At 47.0% G+C, this 6,301-nt stretch overlaps 1 long non-coding RNA gene across 1 annotated transcript; it reads right to left on the bottom strand.

Annotated features, from left to right (window-relative positions):
• Nucleotides 1-92: 92 nt before the first annotated feature.
• Nucleotides 93-1,323, bottom strand: LOC118158668. The gene is made up of 3 exons (XR_004746864.1): nt 1,133-1,323; nt 528-532; nt 93-357 (listed from the first exon to the last, which is right to left on the bottom strand). It is a non-coding gene; the product is annotated as an uncharacterized LOC118158668 (long non-coding RNA).
• Between the last annotated feature and the right edge of the window lie 4,978 nt (nt 1,324-6,301).

Below are 6,301 nucleotides of genomic sequence, written 5' to 3'. Positions count from 1 at the left end.
GAGAGCGGTTGTGGTGTTCAACTGCCTAGCACGGTAAAACCACCACAATGGGGTGCTCTCAGGCCCTGAGAGCAAAGATATATTTACCTTTGAGTGGAAAGACCCTGAAATTGGGCAGAAGCAGCAATACAGATGGACAATTTTACCTCAGGGGTTTACAGGTCCACCAATTTATTTGGGTCAGTTCTAGAACAAATTTTGGAGCAATTCCAACCTCCCGAGGAGGTGTTACTGTTACAATATGTGGATGATCTTTTTTGTCAGGACAGGAGAAAGCATCTGTGAAGGAAGCCACTAACAAGCTATTTGACTTTCTGGGAAAACAGGGCTTGAAAGTATTGGAAAATTAATTAAAATCTGTAGAAGAGAAGTTTAGGGCATCTAGTGTCTGAGGGGGAACAAAGAATAAATCCAGAGAGGATTCAGGGAATTGTTGAGCTACCCCTACCCAACACTAAAAAGAACTAAAAAGTTTTAAGAGAAAGAGGTTTTTAAGGAATGAGGAGTCACGAAGCCCAAAGGAAAACAGATACTCCCTGAGGGGAGAGAAATGCTGAATAAAGTGCTAATGAGGCAAATATTAATTGTTTTGCTTCAAGAGGGTCATTGGGGAATTGAAGCAACATGTGACAGTGTGCTATGGAAATATGTATGTGTAGGAATAAATATACTCTGGCTGAACAAGTACGCAGGAGTTGTGTAGTACGTCAAAAGGTAAATAGGAAAATTATCCGCAGTCAGCTCAAAGGAGGGCGAGAACCAGGAATTCAAATCTTCTAAAATGTACAGGTAGATTTTACAGAACTCCTTAGAGTAGGTAGATATAAATACGTATTAGTCTTGGTAGATCATTTGTCAGGGTGGGTGGAAGCTTTTCCTTCAGTATCTGCTACTGCAAACATCGTAACTAAAGTAATTCTAGAACAAATAACTTCCAGGTATGGAATTGTTGAAAATATTGACTCTGATCAAGGAAATCACTTTATGTCAGAAATATTGCAAGGGCTAATGTGAACTCTGAATTAAGTGGAAATTTCACACTCCTTGGCATTCTTCCTCTTCTGGAAGGGTGGAGAGGATCAGACAGTAAAGAAGCAATTGACTAAGTTCTGGAAACTCGGCTTTCCCAAACGAAGTGCTTACCTTTGGCACTTCTTTGAATTCAAACTGCACCAAGAAAAGATGTGGGAGTTTCACCATATGAAATATTATTTGGATTGCTGTACATGGACAAAGGGAATGAATTACCTCAGACTGAGACAAAAGATGCTTTCCTTAAGAATTATATACTCGGGCTGTCGTCCTCTTTGTCATCTCTCAGGACCCGTGGACTCTTAGCTCAAACCCCATGCTTGGAAACCCTGATCCATCCATTCCGAGCAGGAGATTGGTTTCTGATGTGAACATGGAGAGAATTGAAACTGCAACCTGAGTGGGATGGACTGTTCCAAGTGCTCCTGACTACTGAGATGACAGTAAGAACGGCTGAGAAAGGGTGGACTCATACATGGGTAAAAGCATCAGTTAACCCTGATACTTGAGAGACTGCATTAACAAAGACTTATAAGGTTAAAACTGTTAAAACTATCAATTGTAAACCTTTAACTTCTCCTTAGAGGAATTCTTAAAGAATTAATGAGTAAAAGGGATTGAACTGCGCAGAATTTGAGTGTTTCTGTGAGCTACAGCTCCAGCATGGAATCTGCTCCGGCAGGGGTCTTCCACAGGCCGCAGCCTCCGTCGGTGCAGGGCCACCTGCTCCACCGTGGTCTCCTCCACAGGCTGCAGCATGGAACCCTGCTCCACTGTGGTACTCCATGGGCTGCAGGGGGACAGCCTGCTTCACCATGGTCCTCACCACAGGCCGCAGGGGACTTCTGCTCCGGCGCCTGGAGCACCTCTCCCCCTCCTTCTTCACTGACCTTGGCGCCTGCAAGGCTGTTTCTCACTCCTCTTACTCTCCCAGCTGCTGTGTGGCGCAGCGTTTTTTTTTTTTTTTTTTTTTTTTCCCCTGTCTTAAATATGCTCTCACAGAGGCGCAAAACAACATATTGGCTCAGCTCTGGTCAGCATTGGGACCCTTACCAAACATGGGGCAGCTTCTAGATCCTTCTCACTGAAGCCACCCCTATGGCCCCCTGCTACCAAAACCTTGCCACATAAACCCACTACAGATTAGCAGCACAGCAAATCCATGCTCACATGTTGCCATCTGAACCATGTTTTGCCCTGGCACTTGTGGGGGATCTGGGTGCAGTTTGAACCAGCCACTGTGACACCAGCCAACAAAAAGTTCTTCTTGCAAAGGACACCAATGAGTTGCCCATGAGATACTGCTACCATAGTGCTTATGCAGTTTCTTAAGCAGAAAATTCTGAAATCTCAAAGCAATTGTTTTAACGGATAGGTTGACAGCATCCTAAGGCAGTGTCCTCCAACAACTGTCTTTACAGCCTGGCCCAGGCAGAGAAACTGGTGTCAGCAGAGCATTTTTAAGGGTTGAGAGATGGTTCAGACAGGTCCTGAGGAGGACACATGCTGCCCTCCCCAGCTCCACTGAGGACTCAGTAGGAAATGCAGAGTCCAGCACAAGGCATAATGGCTATGAAGATCATAGAATCATAGAATATCCCGAGTTAGAAGTGACCCATAAGGATCATCAAGTCCAACACCTGGCACCGCACAGGTCTACCCAAAATTTTAGATCATGTGACTAAGTGCACAGTCCAATCGCTTCTTAAATTCAGACAGGCTTGGTGCAGTGACTACTTCACTGGGGAGCCTGTTTCAGTGTGCGACCAAGATGATCAGTAAATACCAATCCCAGGCACATCAAGTGCAAGATGTGGAAACCAATATTCCCAGTCCAGACAAGCACAGACAATAATGGGAAGACGGGGAGAAACTGTGGGCTTCAGATGAGCAGCAGCTATCACAAGCAAAATCCCAACCAGGCTTCATGTTCCAGAATCAGAGGAACAGTGACGTATACTCAGGAAACACCCTTGTATGTATCCTTTGGTGAAGAACTGGGAATTAAGTGTTCAGCAGAAGGCAGGTTGCATGAGTCTAAGCAGAACTGGGGGAAGCAGCCTCCCTGAACATCTGAGAGGGACAGAGCAAGCAGAAAAACTCCTCACAGCCAAGTTTCCCCTGAAGTGTTCCAAGTCGAGCTGGCAAACCCACAGGATCTGATGCCTGTCCCAGCTTCAGCAGAGCTAAGCACAGGAAACAACATCAAGCAGCTACATCTACATACAATAACTTCATTTCATCGATTCCATAGAGATACCCTTGCCACAGCCGCTTGATGGAATGGGGAAGGGTGAAAGAAACACCTCATCGATCCCTCATCCCTGAAAAATGTTGACTGTGATCCCAGCAGAGAAATAGAAAGGAGGTTTTAGCAAACCATAAGTACTATGAGCGGACTGGGTTATTACATTTTGCAGCTCACTTGAAAAGAGAGCAGACGTACTGCTCCCTGCACACCGCCCAGCCACCTGGTCTGCCAACCCACTTGATCTGCAGCACAACCGAGCCACTGTAGAGGAAAAAAACAAGAAGCCAGGCACCCTGAAAAGTGTCAGACAGCATCTGCTGCACCAGTAAAAACTGAACCAGAAGCAGAACTGCAGGCGTTGGAAACCACAAACCAGGCTCACACCTTTTGAATATTAAACGTTCCCTTAACCACGGCCTGCAGGTTGTTGAGTACTCAATAGCCAGCAGGTAAGGAAGCCTCTAGGTGTTGCCAAGCCAGAAGGATGCAAAACCATTGCTCAGTGAAAGGCCACCAGACAGGGACCTGGCCTAGCAGCCTCTCTGAAGCACATAACTGGGAGACTTTCAGACTCCGTTTCTTAAACATGAGACTACAAATTAGTCTTCTAAATACAGACCTGTATTCTGCATGGAATGAACGGCCTGAAGGGGAGTAGCACTCTGCTCAAGCTGACACAAAAGACTTCAGTTTAAAATTCAGGGCAGCTACTGAGTCCCTGACTCACCTTGGTCTGCACACTCCTGGTCCCAGTTCCTGCTGAACAAGACGGCGCTGATCCTCCCCACCTCTCAGGAGAGATGTAAGGCTCAAAGATTCCAGGACCTCTGTCATAAATCCCAAAGCTAAGGGAGGCCAATGGGGATTTGTGCAAAAAGCCAGGCTTCTTTTGTTAAGTGCCTAATATGGATGTGAAAGCAGGATGCAACCAGCAGCAATAACATTCGCTTTCCCTCAGGACACAGCACTCGGATCAGACGGACATCTTCAGTGCCGTGCATGAGGTGGCCACCGGTGACAGCACTTCCAGGTCTGCCCCAGCTTGGCATGCAAGTCAGGGACCACCCGCCCTCACAGTGCAGACCTGCAGCTCCTCAACACTGCCTTCCTGGGTGCACAGACAGCTGCCCCCGAAGCCAAAACTTACAGAGGTCCTACCACAAGGCAGTGGTAGGAAGGTTTGTTTTCCTAATTCAGAAGAAGCCTGGCCCTGCTCCAATTTCCCGCAACATCTCATGGTGCTGGGAGGGCGTGGAAGAGGCCAGGTCCATTTATAGCCCCGGAGTCTGGCAGAGGGCTCAGCCCTGTGCAGAAAGGCTCAGAACAGCCAGCTCCATCCAGCACGAGCAGCTGGGCAGGGAGACAGGGGGGATGAGAACCACTTCCCTTCAAGCTGGGAGCCACAGGAGAGAGGATGCTCTTTCACAGTGCCAGTCAGAGAAAAAGAAACATCCTCTACTTCTGTGCAAATTATAAAAATTAGGGCAGCAGCAGGCTAGCTTTGGAAAAAACAAGCTGCAGCTGAGCTGCAGCTACAGTCAGCGATGCTCTTGGATCAAGCCTGGTCAAAACGGCACTGTACCCTTCTTCTGAGCCCTGTACCACAGCTACTTCAGGAACCCAGTCCAGAGCACCAAAACAGGGATAGACACAGATCCTGGGCAGGGGGGTAAGGCCAGGAACTTTCCTTTGCTAGGAGGAATGACAGCTCCCTCACTCCAGCATGTTCACAGTGGCTGAAACATCAACAGATGCAGATAAAGCCCTTACGCACACAAATCTGTGCATGGATCAATGCACAAAAATCCATGGGCCCCAAAGGGATGCAACCACATGTGCTGAGGGTACTGGAAGAGGTGATACCAGAACCGCTCTCTATCATCTTTGAAAGGTCTTGGAAAACAGGAGAGGTGCCTGAAGACTGGAGGATAGCCAATGTCACTCCGGTCTTTAAAAAGGGCAAGGAGGATCTGGGAAACAACAGGCCAGACAGTCTCACCTCTGTCCCTGGAAAGGTGTTGGAACAGCTTGTTCTGGATGCCATCTCCAAGCAATTGGAAGAGAATAAGGTTATGAGGAGTAGTCAGCATGGATTCACCAAGGGGATATCATGCTCGACCAACCTTGTTAGTAGGATGTTGCTATGATGGTATCATGTCCTGGTGTTAGCTAGTATACAGTTAATTTTCCTCCTAGTAGCTGGTAGGATGCTGTTTTGGATTTAGGATGAGACTAATGTTGATAACACCCTGATGTTTTACTTGTTGCAGAGCAGTGCTTACACTAAGTCAAGGACTTTTCAGCTTCTCACTCTGTCCTGCCAGCGGGCAGGCTGGGGGTGCAGCAGGAGCTGGGAGGGGACAGACCCAGGACAGCTAACCCCAACTGGCCAAAGGGGTATTCCATACCATCTGACGTCATGCTAAACAATATATAGGGGTGGATAGCCGGGGTGGGGGAGGCGGCTGCTCGGGGTTGGGCTGGGCATTGGTCAGTGGCTGGTGAGCAACTGTATTGTGCATCACTTGTTTTGTGCATATTATTATTATTTTCTTTTATTTTCTGTCCTAATAAACTATCTCAACCCACAGGTTTTCATTTCTTTCTAGCTCTCTCCCCCATCCCAGAGAGGGACGGGGGAGGGTGAGCAAACGGCTGTGTGTTGTTTAGCTGCCAGGCAGGTTAAACCACAACAGTTCTTTTGGCACTCAATGTGGGGCACGAAGGGTAAAGATAACAACAGATGATTAGAGTGTGTTAAAACAAGACTCTGATAAGCATTACATCAGTTTAATAGTTACTAATCACAATGTCGATTTTTGTGATCTTAAGTCTGCTGTGCCTGTTTTCCGAATTGAGTTATATAGCACATTACTTACTGTATGTGTTCCCTGTCGTGTTGCTTATCACTGCTGGGGGTTGGTACAAGGTTATTATTTTGCTGTACTGTGTAACACTGGCTTACGATATGATAAAATTACCAGCCATGAGACTAATCTGGTATTTGTACTCGGCATT

The sequence above is a fragment of the Oxyura jamaicensis genome (assembly GCF_011077185.1).
Source record: "Oxyura jamaicensis isolate SHBP4307 breed ruddy duck chromosome Z unlocalized genomic scaffold, BPBGC_Ojam_1.0 oxyZ_random_OJ50044, whole genome shotgun sequence".
NCBI classification, from domain to species: domain Eukaryota; kingdom Metazoa; phylum Chordata; class Aves; order Anseriformes; family Anatidae; genus Oxyura; species Oxyura jamaicensis.
The sequence above is the reverse complement of the archived record's forward strand: the minus strand, read 5'-3'. Positions and strand labels throughout refer to the sequence as shown.